Source organism: Apodemus sylvaticus, chromosome 11 (genome assembly GCF_947179515.1).
Source record: "Apodemus sylvaticus chromosome 11, mApoSyl1.1, whole genome shotgun sequence".
In the NCBI taxonomy this organism is placed as follows: domain Eukaryota; kingdom Metazoa; phylum Chordata; class Mammalia; order Rodentia; family Muridae; genus Apodemus; species Apodemus sylvaticus.
Window position 1 is genome coordinate 61,573,633 of NC_067482.1, and position 19,909 is coordinate 61,593,541.

The following is a 19,909-nucleotide window of genomic DNA, read 5'->3' on the forward strand; positions in this document are numbered from 1 at the left end:
ATCTAGTACAGCATGCTAAAAAAGAGGAAAGAATCCAATACCAGATATTCTGGAATATGTAGGATATGTGGTTTTTATTTTTAAAGTGAAGAGGTTCAATTGCAGTGCAGAAGAAAGGGTAGAATGTAAGGATCCTAGCAAGTGGTTGATAGGTAAATGAAGAAAGGCATTGTGCATTCCAAGTCTTTGGAATATAGAGGCAGGGGGATTAGGAGTTCAAGGAAATCATTGTCTAATTGTGTTCTTGGCCAGTCTGGGCTACCTGAGACCTGGCCACTGAAAAGACAAAACTAATTAACCAACCAGAATCATTCTAAGCAAGAGTGGAAGGATGACTGTGACATGGTGGGGATTATTTAAATTATGTACAAAAGATTATGGCAGTACTGAAGCATTTATAAAAGCACAGATGTGGTGGGAAAAAAAGCAAGTTGGCAAGGGAAATGGTTTTTGATAATCCTGATAATAACCGGACATGTCATATTATAAGACAGTGTTTGAGGATTTAAAGAGCATTTTTTGTATGAGCTGGGTAGTCGTCTTCCAATGTTATACGACCAGTATATATTCTAAGAACTATGCTCCTGGTTTCGATCTATCTTGCCTTGTTTTGGAAGGTCATGCAATTGAGCTTTATGACTGGCATCAGCTAAAGTCAAATCACTTCATTTGACTAAGCACGATTTTCACAATGTAGAAATAGGGCTGATATTTTTTTGCAGGTTGAATAAAGATGTAACATCCCATTAAGTTAATTATTAGCAAAGCAAAAAATGAGAGTATTGTATTGTTTAAATAGCAGACATGTGGATGCAGAGTAATTATGTTGACTGAAAATGAACAGTTTTATCAAGCAGAAGCCCAATCTCCTGCCTAACACTGTCAACAATGAATATCTTCTAATACACTGGAAAATTACTAGGCAGATTTGAAATAACAAAACAATCACAGCAGGCTTTGTTTAAGATTCCTCTAGAGAATAGGATAAATAAAATGATTACAGTGATTTGAGCAGTCAGGATTATATAGCTGTTCACTTACAGAAGCAATCTTCTAATTACTTGACAATTGATGTCTTCTGATATACACTGAAATGGTTTCTGCATTGCCCATATTGATCTGCATTTTCACCAAGCTTATCAGAGAAAAAAGATCTTCTCATTAGAGTGAATATAGAAGATTAAATATGAAAATCTTTATCACAAGCACACACCACATATGCATGTGCAAATACATATGCACAATTTATGGTCTGCAGAGATTACCTGTATATGAATCTGTGTTGCTTATGTTAGTATAGTAATGTTGGACATTATTTAATCTGGAATGTTTAATTTATCCCACTTCTCCTTTGGTGGGTAATCTAAAAATAAGTGTCTTCATTTTTTCCCCAGTAATTGGTATAATGAATAAGTCAACTCAATGAATTCTCAGACTTGAGCTATTGAGAAGCCTGAGCTGGCCAGTGAATTCTACGGTCATGTAGGAGAGAGAATTGCTCACAGATGCCCACTCATAAACCAAAGTAAATTACTGTAAAAGATGCTCTGCCCACACAGAGAGCAGATATCTACTTTCTCTGTAACAGACAATCAATTACTCTTTTCCTAAACAAATAACAATACTTCGATTTTGTTTACCAACCACAATAAAGCCATTGGTAAGATCATTTGTAACCATCTTTCAATCATGCTCATAATATGGCTCCCATGATTCTACAAATCAACTACAAATAAACTTGTGACAAAAAGAAGAGAAATGGGTATTATCAACCCTGGCCATATTCTCCCATTAGTTACACTATTAATTACATTGTCGATCACCCAACTGATTCTTCTTCATATCACATTGGACAGGAATGTATCACATGAACATCTTTATCTGCAATGAAGTTTGAGAAAGTGTTCTGTCTTATAGTCTCTTCTGTATGGTGTAGAAGTTATGGTACAGTTTTTCCTCTCAGCCTCATGCTTCTAGAAACAAGACTCAGACTCAAATATATTTACAAATACATTGGCCATATATGCAGGTTTTTCTCTGACTAGATCATAAATATCCCATTTTTTAAAGTACATTCTGCCATGTGGCTGGTTACCTGTGCTCGGGTACCATGTATTGGTCTCCTCACGTCTTTCTGGATGAATCTCCCACAACTGGCACTATCCCAGAATTCTTTCTGCCTCCCAGATGTCCCACCTTTTATTTCCTGACTAAGCCATAGGCCATAGACTTTAATTGACAAGTGATACATTTATATAATCCACAAGATATTCTTTCTATAGTATGGAGAATGAAATGAGAAAGATTATGATGGGCATTAATTAGTCCCCATAACAAAAATATAAGACCAAGTTTACCTTTACTTCATTCTTGTGTGTTATTCATTTAACCATATGTACTATAAGTTTCCATTGGAAAGTGGGGAAGGGTTTATCCAAGAATGACATATGTTGATGATTTCAATATAGACTTGTAATAGGCACATGCATTTCCAAAAGACTCAAAGGGAGAGGGAGGTAGAGGATATGACCAGGTACAGAATCCATTCTCACTGCTGCCATGTTTTGTTTTCATTTGTATTTTTTTGATCATTTACTAACAGAACCTAGCTCTATCCCTGGGCCTCTCCTAAAACCATGTCCTATTTTTTTAAATTGGTAGTATTGCTGACATATTCTTAAATGTATTTGTAAATTAGCACAATAATATAAACTAGCTAAAAGTAATGAACCTCCTATATAAAAGAACGTCAATCTGAATTTTCTTTACGTGCTTGAATCAGATTTAACACCTGCTTTCTTGTATATCACTAACAATATATTGTTGCTATCATTTTTACATATTATCAAATAGTTTATTCATGAGAATGTCCTTTGGATTTTTCCATTTTTTATTGGTAAGATAATTATACATAGGCCATATTTATCACATTTATCACAGCTATCCCTTCCAGAAAAAAAAGTAGTAAAATAAAGATATAAGATATAGTGAGTGCTATTTTATAACCGGAAAATTATAGTAATTGTCATTTCTTAGGACAAAATACAGTATTTTGATTTAAATTTTAAAGTTTGTCTAATATTTTACCAAGTCATTCTACTTAAGCTGGCTTATTATCCTTAGAAAATATCTTTAGAGATAAACACTGGTTTTACTCATACCACGGTAACCTATAATATAGTTTGCCTGGTCCTCATTTAACCTTCCAGGATTCTGTTATTTATTTTAAGCATGCTATCTGGAATGGTTGGGCAAAAAAAGTGTGAAAGTGTGAGAAGTGTTGCTGTGAGGTGAGCATACCCTTCGAAACTGACAAGGCATATGCACCACTGCCACAGTGAAACATCCTGTCATCACAAAATGTATGAAGCCTATTACTGAAGAACTAAGAGTTAGCCTGTACAACTAAGAGTTAGCCTGTACAACAAGAGGACTCCATCCCTGATGTGCCCAATTTGTTTAAAAAAAAAAAAAAAAACTCCAGCCAACCTCTACCCACAACATGACCTCTTTCTTGATTAAAAGACACATTGACTTATTATTGATGACTTACTAGTCATTGAATCTTCAATTTAAAAGTGAATGAGAAGATGGGAAGCCTTGTCAGCCCCATTTGTTACAAAGGAATTTAGTTTTCCTTGCTGTCTGGCCTAACTCTGTTAAGTCACCTAGAAATGACAATTTCTAGGCAGACTTTAATTTTCAGCTCAGTCTTTTAATATTTTTGTATTAAATTTGTTCTTTGAGAACTTTATATGTACATATACATATATATATTTGCACTTGATCTTAGCCAAAAGGTCAAGAAGCAATATATACATTCATACACATACACATGCATTAAGATGCACACACATACACACACACATACACACACACACACACACAATTTTGAATTCAGTTACCCTCTTCTAATTTCTATCTTTCTTCTAGACTTAGAAACAAGAACTCTTATTTTGTTGGTATGTCTGTTTTGTGTGGATGTGGAGTGTGTGTGTTTAGGGGGGGGGGGGTTGTGGGTGTGGGTGTGCCCTTTTAGCTTAACCAGGGTCAATTGTGTGGAACATTGGATTGGAACTGTCCTTTGGATCTTGTCAGGTCACCAGAGGATGTTCTACTGAAAGCAACACTCTTCTTACTTAATCTCTTATAACAAACATTTTAGCAATAAAAATTTAGACCCTTTGAGAACCTTATATTTTCATGTATGACTTTTGAAGGATGCATATTTTTCTACAGACACAGAGCTGATAAACTGGTGCAGCTGTCCCGAGTTTATGATTGCAGTGGTTGTATCTTGAACAGAGAATGGCATTTTGTTGCCCTTTTTCTTCCCTTCTGTCTGTTATATTCTACACACTCACTCTGCAATGTTCCCTGCTGTCATAGGAAATGGAATCAACATCTTATCACTTATCTGTCAATTATTCTCTGCACCTTGAGAAGTCATGAGTCTCTGAATTTCCACAAATCACTTGAAAAGAAAGGTTTATCTAATTAAGGCTGAGGGTAGCATTTGCCTATGGATATAAACATATTTAGTGTGCAGATTTTTAAAAACTAGTTTTTGGCCAAGTTTATAGCACAAGGCATGAATTTCTTCCTGTGGAGTATAACACAAATCCAGTCAAAGAATTGTTGGCTACTCCCACACAAATAGTATAACTATAAAACAAATAGGTATAAATTTTATCTTTCATATTTTATAGGGTTCACATCTGGGTGATACTGTTGGTGCCTTTTCTTCTCCAGACATCTCTGGGGACTATGAAAATTAGCTGACATGGAGAAAGCTTATAATACAGTTGTACTTTGATTTCAGTATAAAAATGTAAATAAGGTATGTAGTGTCTTCAGCTATAGGTCTGATATAGTTCTGGTAGGTAGATAAAAGGAACTTAAAAACATGTATTACTTTGAGAGGTTCTGTACCCATTCTGACCAACAACTCATAAGATGGAATCCCACTGTGTGATTTTGTTCATAACCTGTGGCTTCTAGGAGATGCTCTTTTTGCCCTGCAGGTTAATTATCTTTAAAAACATTTGAAAAGAAGTTATACATAAAATATAATTAATATAATATATTGTTTTGAGGCATTTTTAAGTGTACCACATTATTCATTCATTCATGCCTCAATAACTTCAGAATTTTATTTCTCCCTCTCCTATCCTTCCTTCCCCAATTTTAAGAACAGGAACCAAGGAATTTAGGTAAGTGGAATTGACATGCATCATAATGAGTCCTGGTAGTTTATTTTGTAATTGCTGAAATCCTACAGGTGAGGAAAGCTGCCTTAGTGGTTAGAAGGAGTGAGAGATGGTGAGAAGGAGCTTTGTATTCATCCCAATGGTTCAGAATTTGTGCTTTTGAAATTCCTGGAGATACTCCTTAAGTATTTTTTAATTTCTTATAGACTTGACTTCTATAAAGTATTTGATTGAAAAACCCTATCATTTTATTTTTATTATTGTTAAAATACTGTTGTAAGGGAATACTAATGTTTTTACAGAAAGAAAATAAAGGGGAGGCCTGAGACTCAATGCAGAGAGTAAGACTCAACAAAATGGCCTCTTTTATTTGACATAATAGAAGCCGGCAAAAAAGAAAAAGAAAATTCAATTCATCAAGTATTGCCTGAACCTTCCCAGGGCCAAACACTTTATATGTTCTGACCATGAAACAATAAATAACTTGTTAGGACGAGTTATGTGTGGGTGGAGTGGGAAGATCTGTGGTGAGAAGAACATGACACTTTTAGAGAATTTGTTTTGCTTTCCCAGTCTACCCAAAGGAAAGATTGAGAGACAAAGCCAATTTTCACTTGCAAGGTGCAAAGGGTGAGACAGTTCCTCATGATATGTCTAATCCATGCCTGGCACTGTATTAAGTCCTGGGGATCTGAAGATAGATAAAACCTTTAAACATCCTTAGAAGTAAGCCAGCTAAAATTTATCAAGTTCAAGATTAGGTAAACTTCTGAATGTTTTTATGAGATATTTTCAAAAATATATTTAGCAGTTCTATTAAACATATGATATATTTATTTTAATCAGTAGTTTAGAATACTTGTTGGTCATATATAGGACCGGTATTTGATTTCCAGCAATGACATGATTTCTTACAACTATTTGTGACTCAATTCCCAAGGGATTTGATGCCAAAATGTCCTCAGGGTGGGCACTATGTACCCAGGTCGTACACAAACATACATAAAGGTGAAACAATTATACACATCAAATAAATAACACCTTAAAGTTTTCTTTTAAAGTAATGGGATCACAATGTGATTATACAATATGTCCTATATGTGAAACAGAAAGTACAGTCTCAGACCTCTTTTCAGAATTGCAGAACCTGTACCTTGAAGAGTCTTATCCCACTGCCTGTTCAGAATTGAGAATATAGGGTGAAAAGACTATGCATAGTGGAAGAACACCTAAATTGGTTTTGTGAATGCACTTGAAGGGCATTCTATGTAAGTGTTTGTTATCTGCCCATCAAGGATAATAAAATATTATAAAGATTAATCACTGCTACAAATACTCATTTCCTAAAGTATAAAGATATAAGTGGAAGCAAAATTCAAGAACCCATGGTTTCCTCACACAAATTTGTTCCAGAACACAAATTTGCAAATGTTTTGCTTGTGAATAGACTAGATACTGAAATGTCTAGTCTATTCAGTGTTAACAAGGGGGAGAGCAAAAGCCAAGTTTGCTAGAACCAGCCCTAACAAGAAAACCAAATGTAGCTCCTGTGGGCTTCAGGCCACTGATCTTGGTCACTCCCGGAAAGAATTTGTATTGGACAATAGAAGTAAGGGAAAAAAGCACACTTTGAGACAACAGATGAACTCTGTAAGAAAAGAAAAACATCACTCATATGACTTCACTTGCATTCCAGAAATAAACCACTATTTTGTATCCCCATGAATAGTGAGAACGAGATTAGTGTGTGTCCTGTCCTTTCCTCCTGGAGACTGCATTGTGTCCTGCCACTGAATCTAGAATCTGCTCGATTCAAAGCCTATTTGTGGAAATCAAATTTGTAAATAAAAGCAGAGTAGAGCAATCTAAAGGTCACAGGCAAAGCTGAAATACAAGCAGAGTTAGGAACAGTATCCTGTAGAAACCAGCCTCAATAACCAAGGTCTTGACAATACTCTGAGGTTAGGGATTGGTTTTAATTCCATCAAAGAAAGAGAGAGTTGGGGAACAAAACATCTTGTCAGGATTTATAATTTGGGTATAGCTCCTTTCCTTTAGAAAAGGTGCCCTTTGTTAAGAACATGAAAATAGACATTTCAGAAATCCGTCACCTGGTGTCACTCCTCAATTAACTTCTATTCATTCAGGCAGCGAGAGTCTGTGTTCGGTCCATTAAAAATAAGAGGCTTCCTTTTCTATTCCCTTTGCTGTTATTGATATTGTTAATTATTTTAATTAGTGGCTTCCCATGATTCCAATCAAGCCTAATTATACTCAAACCAGGTAAACAATGAAAGGGTGAAATCTGTGACTCAGAACATGGATTAATCTCTCTGGTACAAAATGGAAGTAGCTGCATTTAAATTGCTTCCATTCACCTTTACACAAAGGCATTCCTAGTCCAGGGACTGAAATAGCATCTGGCTCACTGTGTAATCTGCACGTCAAGAGTGATGCCTTTCAAAAGTCCTCAGGATCTGTACCTAGTCACAAATGTCTGCTAGGACTGCATCGTCATACTCTCATTGTCCTGTATCCTTATACTGTCATTGCCCTTTCTCCATCAGCTACCAAAACATCTTCAAATCTTACACTCCCCTTTCCTTCTTTCCTTTTATGTGTTTTCCCCCCTTATTTTTCTGCCCTTAAAAATATATGTCTCCATTGGGAAAGAAGAGCTTTATTTCTTAGTATCATAGGTGTCCTCTGCATTCACTTGAAATAATAGTATCTCTAGATTTGGAATGGTGTGAAATTATGAAACGTTTTGGGGGAAGTGACTGGGCACCAAACACCACGTTGTGTGTGCTAGCAAGGACTCTCCAACAACTGAGCTGCATCTTGATCCTTCTCAGATTGTAGATGAGATAGGTTTTCATTCTATTTCATCCATGCAATGTCAGTCCCATCTCAGCCTGCTGGATACCTAGTTTTAAAGACGTGAGTTTCCAAGATTGATCTATAAGATATTTTTCATTTAATTCCTCCAACAAATCCCTATAGCAGTTACATTTTGATACACATTTAAAAAATAAAGCTAATATCAGTGTTACTAACTTCATTAGATTATTGAGAAAAAGTTATATATAGGATTTTTTTGAAAACGGTTTTTCTTTTACTTTTTACTAGATATTTTCTTTATATACATTTCAAATGTTATCCACTTTCCTGGTTTCCCCTCAAAAAAACCCTATGCCATCACCCACTCCCCATGCTGACCAACCCACCCACTTCCATCAACAAGCGCTTGCTGACAGGAACCTGATATAGCTGTCTCTTGATCGGCTCTGCCAATACCTGACAAATACAGAGGTGGCTACTCCCGGCCAACCATTGGACTGAGCACAAGGTCCCCAGTGGAGGAGTAAGAGAAAAGACCCAAGGAGCTGAAGGAGTTTTCAGCCCCATAGGAGGAACAACAATATGAACCAACCAGTACCCCCAGAGCTTCCAGGGAATAAACCAAAGAGTACCCATGGCTACAGGTGCATATGTGGAAGAGGAAGGCCTTTTTGGACATCAAAGGGAGGAGAGGCCCTTGGCCCTGAGAAGGCTTGAAGCCCCAGTATAGGTATGCAAATCAGATTTAAATTCAGTTCTATAAAGTCCCAGAGTCCCAGCATTTAACTGGTATATGATGTTTCTCTTTTGCTTAAAAAGAAAATTAGGCTCATCTCCCAGGTAGGAAGATATCCAAACATTTAAGCATCATTACTAATCTTCCTCTAATCGATAATATTTCTCTGGAAATGAGAATTATATTGCCTTAACAAACCCATCTTCATTTCGTTAACACACTTGCCAGAATGTGTAGTTCATACTGTCTTTCAAGTTAGCCAAGCGATCTAATCAGTATTCCTAGGTCCACACGGTGAACAAATTTGGTTCCCTAGACACAGCTCAAGTGTACCTTGCACATCTATCTCATTCCTTGGAAACTTCACACTCCCTGTTAACAATTTGACATGGAGGATCACAAAGGACAGCACCTGCATTTGAATCATGATACCACCATAAATGCCTGCCTTATCCTGGCCGGGTTATTTTTGTTTTGTAAGCTGAGAACCTAGCAGTCAGACAGTAATGAAAACAAAGTGAAATGAAGAGATCGCAATTTGAAAACTTTTCTGGCAGGAATATTGTGAAAATCAACTCAAATTTTTAAATAAGCCTGGCAAGTCACACATAACACATATTTAGCTGTAGTGTTAAATGTGGTAATAAATTTATATTGTACCACATAAGTGAGTTTATGATCATGAGTAGATAGTTTTACTGAGGAAGAATGTTATGAGTATGTGATGGATAATAGAAAATATCTAAACGGAAGTGATCAGATAAGGATGGAGACTAGAAATTGTTGTATATTAACTTGGACACTAGAGGCAGAAGAGAAGAATTGCTTATGACAGACAAGAGCAAAAGCAAAGTAACTAAGATAAAATGTTATCAGCATTCAGAGGTAGGTGTGTGTGTGTGAGAGAGAGAGAGAGAGAGAGAGAGAGAGAGAGAGAGAGAGATCAGCTACTGACAGAATAATGCTCACAATGTTACATACACGCACTACCTTCAGGACTTTCTGTTCTTTAACTCTTCCTTTCTCTGTTTCTCTCTGTCTCTATCTCTCTCTCTCTTTCTGCCGCTTTGTCTTTCTCTGTGTCTATCTCTCATTTCTCCCCATCTTTTTGTGCAGTACATATATTGCTCAAATTAAGTATAGGCACCTGTGTGGGGGTTCGTGTTTCTCTCTCTCTCTCTCTGTCTCTGTCTCTCTGTCTCTCAGTCTCTCTCTCTTTCTCTCTCTCTTTCTCTCTCTCTCTCTCTCTCTCTCTCTCTTTCTCTCTCTCTCTCTCTCTCTCTCTCTCTGTGTGTGTGTGAGAGAGAGACAGAGACAGAGACAGAGACTGAGAACAAGCCAGACATCAATATTCATTGTATTTTTCTATTATTCTCCACTTCATTTTTTGATACACGATCCCTCACAGAACCTAAGACTTGCCTTTAGCTAGTCTGACTAGTCATTTGGCTGCTGCAGTCCTGTTTTCTCTACTTTCCAGTCCTGGTTTTACAGGCATGCGCCACCACACCATGTTTCTTGTTTAGATCCTAGAATCTGAATTTCATGTTCACTAGAAATCACTTAACCCATTGATATATCGCCAAAGTCTTTAGAGCCCTTATTTTTGTACTCATGTTGTCTGACCTAAAATGAGTACAATTACTGCTCACTTTCTGTAACTGGACAATTATGCATAGATAAATGTTCATGATGTGGTGTAGTTATGTGTCCTTTATTCCAGGACACAGCCATTCATTCTATGGCAGACAATCAATCCTAAGGAGAGTTGGATTATATTTGTGCACCTAAACTTGAGTATATATGTGCAGCATATCTTTTAAAATACTATTGGTCTAAATAAGTCACATAGGAGTTATTCCCCCCCTCACCTTCAGTGATTATGTGGGCATACTATTTTATATTGGAGGAAACAAAATCTGGAATCAGCAATATAACCTACCGCATTTATACTTTAGCAGAAGTAAGCATGAGAACCTGCTTAGGAGTTTCTGAGATTTTAGACTTTTGGTCCACAGATTTTTCTGCCTCATTTGCAGTATTTCCAGATCTGGAATTTACACTTGATTATAATGTGGGCTAGGATAATGAGACAGCTGTAATTGGAAGTGGGCAATGACTATATTAGTAAAACAATTAGTTACTTTTGATGGTGGCTCAGTTATCTGACTTGGTCTAGAACACCTTCTGTCAGTAGCATGCAGTCTTTCAATGTTTTGGTTTGGTTTGCTGATTTTGCTTGTTTGTTTAAAAACAAAGGTTCTAGTTTACATTGATAAAGCTAGGGATTGTATATCCACTTGCTTCCCTATATAATTTTCTAGGACATTCATGTCCAAATTTCTACTTTCCATTTGTTGAGTACCATTTAGAATTACCCGGCTATAAATTTCTTTGCTTCATTGTTGACTCTTACTTTTTCCTCCAACTGACTCATTAAAACAGTGATGATGAAGTTTCCATATAATCGTGTACACTTGTCTTTCTCTTTTCAATAGCTGGGCCATTAGGACTGCTGGACACCATGATTTCTATTCCATATCAGGGATATAAATCTTCGTCCAAATAAATCTAAATGAAATGGATTCCAACTTTTAAGCACTTTGAGGGTGTCTATGCACTGACACACTGTGATGAAAGAATAAGAAACGATTGAGGCTATGTTTTATTCAGAAATTTTGCTGACTCTTTGAAAAAGTAATCATAATTATGTATTAAGTAATTGGAGTCTAATCTAGATAGATATTTCCTAATGTTTCTTAAGATGTATGTAGTCTTATCTGGTGTCAAACTTACTTTCTTTCTTTCTCTTTTTTTTTTCTTTTTCTTTCTTTCTTTCTTTTTTTTTTTTTTTTTTTTTTTTTTTTTTTTTTTTTTTTTTTTTTTTTTTTTGGAGACAGGGTTTCTCTGTGTAGCCCTGGCTGTCCTGGAACTCACTCTATAGACCAGGCTGGCCTTGAACTCAGAAATCTGCCTGCCTCTGCCTCCCAGAGGGCTAGGATTACAGGCATGTGCCACCACCGCCCGGCTCAAACTTTCTTGAAATTACAATTTTCTCCAGTTAAACTTCACTGACTGTGGTGGAAAGATTCTAAGGATCAGAGTTAGTGGCTAACTTTAAGAAAACAGTGATTTTCAGGCACAAGGTATATGCACATAGAACACAACAACACTGATCACATGAACAAGGCCTGTGTGATCTCAATACAAATAAAATCCAAGCATGGAGAAAGAATGTTAGGTATAAAATCCCACCCCTAGCCATGAAGTTATTGGTATTTATATGCAGCTAGTGAAGGAAATCAGCTCTTTATTTATCAATGTGCTGACAATATTTCAAACACACTCCAGGGCTAGCCTGATGTTCAGGTATAGTCAACAAAAATGACCCCATTATTGATTTTTTAATGACAGATAGAACCATATAATTGGATGTAAAAGAACATAGGAGAGGATTTTGGAAGAGTTTGAGGAGGAAAATTAGTATAATTAAATTACATTGTTTGGTATTCTCAAAGGAAAAATAAAACCTATGTTAAAAGTTTAGGGAGTTCCCCGGTATCCATTAAAATTTCAAATACTTATTTCAATTTTTAAATGCCTATTTCTAAGTTATAATTCTATACTATAACTTATATCCTTTTCCTAATCTTTTGGTGAGCTCAATATGGTAACTGAAGGCCATGTTCATGAGTGCATCTGCCATCTTAATTTTTAATATCATTTTACTTAGTGATGAATTATGTTTGGGTGGGTGCCCTATACTACTGTAACTGTAGCTTTAAACATATAACCTTTTTCTAAAACCTTTCACTTATCTTTTGTGTTTCCTGCTGTATTTGATAATTAATAGCTCATGACAGCTATAATTTATTCTTTAATCCTTTGATCAAAAAGCATATATTCATAAAATGCATTAACTTTTATAGAATTCATCTCAACTGGTATACTCCATCTATATTTTCTGGGCTACCTCTTTATTATTTTAGTGTTAGTACTTGCCTTGGCATTAACAGAGAGATACAAAGTACATAATTTAAACAAATTGACTTGGAAACATGTTATTATATATGACCTTCCATCATTTCCTATCCTTTTGTAATTGTCTATTGTTACCATTATATGATAGGTACCCATTGATCACATTCACTCTGAGGACATGCCAAATAAAAGCTAACCAAGAAGCCATCATTAGCTTTATTGGTATTATATGTTTATACATATATAATATATGATATATATTATAATCATTATATGTTTGCTTTTGATATATATTTTCCTATTACCTTCCTGTTCAGTGTGTTTTACTCTGAACCAGTGTTCTCTTGTGCCTGCTTAAACTTCATACAGTTTCTTCAAATTCTTACCTTTCTCTTGAAATTGACTTGGCTTTTTTTTTTTATGCTTTCTGTAACTGCTTGTAGAGTTCTATATTCTTCTCCTTGCCTCATTTGCATTCATTTCTACCATGGACTTGCTGCTCGATTCTTTTTTAATTCAATATTTTTGTTGAAGTTCTTTTCCCACATGACAAAAGCCTTCTTTACCCTGCCCCCCCCCATAATTTTATACTATGTAGTGTTCTAAGAAATGAGCATCAAAGCCATCTTCTATTTTATTTTTCATTATTTTGATATTTTGTTTGGGCTCCTTCTGAAAATAATAACTGCAATTTAATACATATATTAAACAAAAACAAATAAGTTAATAGATTTTTTTGGAATGTTCTTTTGAATTACTTAAAATAATGTTTCTGATTTTTAACTTTTATACCTCATTCCTATATCATGATCTAATTTAGAAGTAGTATAGCAAGGCAGAAAAAGATGGATTTACTCCATTTAATTGAGTTTTGTATTCCAGGTCAGCCACTGATTATCTGTATGACCTCAAGATTAGTTACTAAATTTTCTAAGTCTATTTGAGAGTAGACTGAGATTTTCACTTTTTTTTTCTCCTGTTGGTCTTTATAATATTGTTATCCTTCCTGGGTTAGTTTAGGTGTTATAGATAACAAATGAATCAAATTCAAAGCTAGTATACTTATTATAAATGTTTAAGTGATGCTGATACCTATTTAAGGAATATTCAGGCTGCTGCATTTGAATCATCCATGAGATTGATCTGTGGCTGCCTGGTTTACCTGGAGCTTAGCAATGTCCTTTAGCACCATTGTGTGATGTTGTTAACTGGGCTTATGTTATGATTCCCTGAAGATGAGAATCATATTATGGAACTTTTATTTTGTTTCTATGCTGTTGTAGATAATCTCTCATTATCACTCACTCTGTATTTTCTGGAAAAAAAATGACCTTTGGAATCTTTGGGCAAATCATTAAAAACTTAAGCTAACAAGAAGACCTGTCTTATTTTTAAGATTACATACTTTTTATTATTGTATTATGGGTGCATTTCTCTCTTATAAAATTATGCCAAAATGCAGACATGCTTATTTTGCTTAATTTATATTTTTAAACTGTCTCTTTTGCAACCTTTGATTATAACACATGCTATTAAGTTTGAAACAAGATGAATAAAATTTTGTAATGAATCGCTAATTTTGGTTTATGGACGTAAATTTACTAGAGAAGACATCCATAAACTGAGCTGTGGAGGAGAGGAAGCTCTTTGCTGATAGTTTCTAAGATTGCACATATGCAAAAGGCTCCCTGAGGACTGACATTGTTCCCAACACATTTAGATTTTCTGGTTCTTCTCAGTGTAGAGATGGCTAGAAAAGGGAATTCGTTACTTAATCTTAACAGGGTTGAATGTGGGTATTCAGTTTGATGGTCCAGCTCCTCTCATTTGTATGGACATTTGCTCCATAAAATCAGGGAAGCTGCAAAAAAATAAAGAAGAGCAACATAATGATAACACCACCAGCCAGCATGCCCATAGCATGGCGGGGGAGGGGGGAGTCTCACAAGGCACCATTTCTAAATGGAGAGCAACAATTAATGTTAATGATTTCTGAGAGGCATTGTTTTTCCCTGGGAAAGAGCTCCCTGATAGATTATTGAGCCACAGTGATCATTCCTGAACATATATCTATTGAAACAAACACATATCTACTGAGTCATCTGAGCAGGTTGTATTTATATATGCATAAGGATGTGTAACAATAATAATTAAAGAAGAAGCTAATAATAATATATAATAATAATTTTTAAAGAAGAATCCAGGATTTTGAATAGTTTCAGAAGGATTTATTTGTACAAGGAGAAGAATGCACAGAAATGATTTATAGTACTGATGGAATTCTAAAAAAGTAAAAAGCAAATGATCTAAAGGGATAGATATTCACTTTGTACTGAATTGATTGACAGTGCCTGGCAAGACCTAGGTGAGGCTATTAGGGGGATTGTCAAAGCATTTCAGAACATTTGTTTGGGAAGTAGCGCTGATCAAATAAAGAGACATGTGGGCTTTGAAAATATTGTTATGCACAGTGCTGAGGCAAATAAATGTACAGATTACAAATGATCAATCAATATAGAATGGAACACTAAATCAAAACTAGCTGCTGATAAATATTTTAATCCAAAAGTGCCAAATCAAAACCCAAAAGTATCACAGGCTGTAAGACACGAAGCAACGGTCTCCTTCTTCCCCCACCCGTGGGGATGCGCAATGATGCAGCCATTTCAGCAGAGATTGCTAGTTATTTACAAAACTGAAAACTCGCTCATTATCCAATCTGGCTTTCAAACTCCATGGTATTTACTCAAAGGAGTTGGAAACTTATGTGCATACAGAGACCTACAGGAGGATGTTTATAACAGCTTTATCTGTAATTGCCCAAACTTGGAAGCAATCACAATGTCTTTCAGGACAGAATGGATAAATTGTAGCACATCCAAACAATAGGCGATTATTCAGCACTAAAATAAATGAGCTACCATGCCAGGAAAATAATTGGAGGAAACTTTAATGTGTTAGTGAAAAGAAGCAAGTATTTTTTTAAAAAATAGACACATGTGGTATAATTCTAACTGTAGATTTTCTGGTAAACATATGGAGCAGGAAAGAATAAGTAATTATCAGCAGGGAGGACAGGGCAGTGACAAATGTATGGACCATAAAGAAGTTTTAGTGCAGATAACTGCATGACAGCACAATACTGAATATATGACATTTTATGTGTGTCAGACCTCAATGAATGTTCAACACCAAGAGTGAATGCTAATGTAATTAAAATGTAACCTGTGGGTTATATGATGAATACTAGTGGCTTTCACATCAGGTGTTGAAATTCTTGACATGCCAGTTTAAAGAAAGGAATTATTTATTTGGGCTCAACCTATGATTCCTTGTTTCTTTGAACAGCTGGGGCCCTTTCTTGCAGTTTTGCAGATTAGAAGGCAAGGGAATGGACATACATGAAGGGGTCACAAAAATATATGGTTTCAAGGAGAAGGCCCTTGTGAGCTAATTTCTCTAAGTAGGTGCCATCTCCTGTCTCCTACCATGTTCTCTCAATACTATCTATTTAAGCAATCCATTGATTGATTCGATCCTCTCGTGATCTAATGGTCTCTGGAAGTTCTATCACAGATGCATCCAGAATAGAGCTTAAGTAATTTAATAGGCCTCTCTTTATCCAACTAAGTTGCCAATTAAAAACAAGCATTACACTATTATGCTCATATAATATCACACGGTCTAACAAATGCACCAATCTGGGGCAGGGTCTTGCTGAGCAACTTTGTTGGTAGAGGCTTGGCAGAGTCTATGGGAAATCTCCATTTGTAACAAACTGAATTTGCTTAGCAAATCTCAAGTCATCTCTTTTAAAGAATAAAATAGCATATATAAGAAATTATTCTAGTCCCCAATACTTATTTTGAGGTTTATATGAGCCTAGAATTATATTAGAAAATATGTATCCTAGTGATTTCCACTAATTCTGTCAAAGAACATTACTATCTCTCTAAGCAAATTATGTCCAAATTTCTTAATACACCTAATATGTGAGTAAAATTAATTTTTGCCATTGCTATAGGGATGAATATTAAATTGTCTAATACAGTACAGTGGATTCTATTCCTCCAAACACTCAATAAAATTATGAACTTTTGCCAAGGCTAAAATCACCACTGTGAAGTCTTCATTTCTGAGTGAGTGAGTGTGTGTGTGTATGTGTGTGTGTGTGTGTGTGTGTGTGTGTGTGTTTAATGCTTGTCCTGGCTGTTCTTCAAATTTTTATTGTGTTACTGTACTATTTGGAAAAGTGTTATACATACAACATTGAAACCTGACACCTACTCATACTTTCTAGAGGATTTGCTTCCTTTGATTACTCAGAAACGATGAAGCAAACTTCCTCAATAATATCAGGAAGGTTTTTTAGAACAACAGCTGGAGGGCTTAGGGAGCAGGGAATAGCTTTAACTAACTGTGTATGTAAAAATCATGAATTGAACTAATGAAGTAACTCTTATGTACTCTTGTTTGAACAGTCTCTCTCTACTGGAAAACAAGCCCCCTTGATTTCTCAATGCTTATTTAAGGTCATTTTGGATCTTGAAGCTGGTCACAAAGTTTGTTTTGTGTAAGGAAGAAGCCCTTTGCTTCAATAGACAGGGCTCCTATGTGTTTAAACAGCTCACCACTTTAAATAAAAAATAGACATTGCTTAATTAAAAGTTTGAAAATAAGGAAAAGAAAGTTAAAACTTAAATTGGATACTTGGGTTTATTTGTTTTACACTTTTATTCTCAGCACATAAAATACTGTGTGATTAGTCAAAAACACTAGAAAGTTTTTCGATAAAGTACTGTTAGATTAACCATTTTTCCCCAAATAATTATGTGCTTCTCATGGACACATCATTTCCTAGTCTATTGGCTGGAATTGAGACACATTTTGGGGTTTAGAGTAACACATTGTTTTTCAATCACAGGCTGGAAATTTCAACCTTAGTTGGACACTGTTTCTTTATGCAAAGGAAATTGGTTTTATTGATAGTCTGAATTTGACTACCCTTATGAGATTCAATAGGTGGTGATTCTTCTAATGGAATAAACTATGTGATTTGCATAATGTATCCTAAGCTTAAAGAGATGCAACAAAATAAATTAAGATATTTGTTTTAAAAGTCTTGACAAAGTTGTTTGTATTTTCCAGAACACAAATTGCATTCATGTCTTAAGCAATAGTGAATAATTTATTCTTGTGATGAAATGAAACTTTTAATTAAACACTACTATGATCTTCAAGTAAACAAAGTTGAAAAACAGAGAACCAAGTATTTCCAGGTTTTTAAACCAATGCTATACTTTCTTCTCTTTTTATATAGTCTAAATATTGGCTTAATTTATCCATCATTAAATGTATAGATGTTTATAAATAACACTATTTGAAGTATAATTTATATTGTGATATTTGAGCATATACTTAAGTATGTGATTCAATTATTTTTTTGAAGTACCTTTATAGAGTATTTATGATAATCCAATTTTAGAGCATCTTCATCATACACAGATATTGTTTTCATTATTGTTATAAAATGTAATTTTCATCTCTATAACTTCTGGATTATTTAAGCTCAATCAATTGAGTGTATATATATATACATATAGATGTATATATATGTATGAATTTGTAGTATGCATGTTACATATATACTATTGATATAAAATAGGAATATAAAAATCTTTCTAGCTAGGAGGCTTGAGTACAATTGTGGTCATGCTGTTCCTTCTCCTCACTTTTGACAAGCGTTACCTATCATTCTATCTCTCTATTTTGGCCTTTCTGGAGAACTCATGCAAACTGAATTTATAGAAATTACTTCTTTATTTGATTTCTCTGTTTGATATTAGCCCATGTTCTTTATTTAATTAATATTTTATTTTTTCATTTGTGAATAATTTTATGCACCACTTTTTTTTACTTATTCTGATTATCAGACCTCAGCTTATGCTCCAGGCTAGTTCACAATTTAGTATGTATCTTTATATAGCTCAGACTCCTGCTAATTCTCTTCATCTTTTAAGTATTTGGATTAGAGGAGTGAGCTGCCAGACTTAACACCATACTAGTACTATAAGTTATTAATAACTACATCAATAAATACAAGCATCTTTGAAGCTCTCAGTATTGTTTCCATTATTGTTATAAAATGTAATTTTCATATCTATAACTTCTGGGTTATTTAAGCTCAATCAAATGAGTGTATATGTATATATATACATACATATGTATATATATATGTATGAATTGGTAGCATGTGTGTATACATATATACTATTGATATAAAATATGAATATAAAGATCTTTCTAGTTAAGAGGCTTTTCTGCACATCCTGCTGGCATGTCCAAAAACAATTGGGAAATTAAAACAACTTTCAGATTTCGTCTTAACATACTCAGAATGGCCAAAATCAGTGAAACTAAGGATAGCACATGCTGATGAGAATGTGTGAAAAGGGCAACACTCATTCATTGCTGTTGGGAGAAAAAATAATGATACACCACTGTGAGAATCAGTGTAACAGTTCCTCAGGAAGATAAGACATTTTCTCAATACCTAGATATACAGAACTCTATATCCTATAGAAATAAATGTTCATGTTTGAAATTTTCATGTTTGTTGTTGATCTATTCATAATAGCCGAAAATGGAAACATCCAATTAGATGTCCATTAACTGAGGAATGAATAATGCAAATGTGGCACATTTACACTAAGAATCTAGTCAGCCCTTAAGAAGGAGATCATGAAATTTGAAGGTAAATGGATACAGCTAGAAAACAGAAAAAAAAATAAAAATCCTGCATGGGCTAACCCAGACTCTAAAAGGCAAGCAACATCCAAATTTCTCTTGAATGTTAGTTTTTAAGCTTTGAATATGTGTGTTCTATTCCAAATAGCCACAACTCTTAATTATCATATTAAGAGACAGAAGCAGGGAGGATATGCCAAGGAGGGGAAATAGAATTGGCTGTTACAGAAGTAAAGGGCAAAGTAATGTTTAGAGTAGAAAGTAGAATTGGGTTAAATAGAGTAGGATAGGAGACCATGGTAAAGGAGATAAAATACAGGGAGGGACAGTTACCACTACCACATGGAAATCTACAACGGTAGAAGCTTCCTAAAATGATTATGCAGAGATTGAA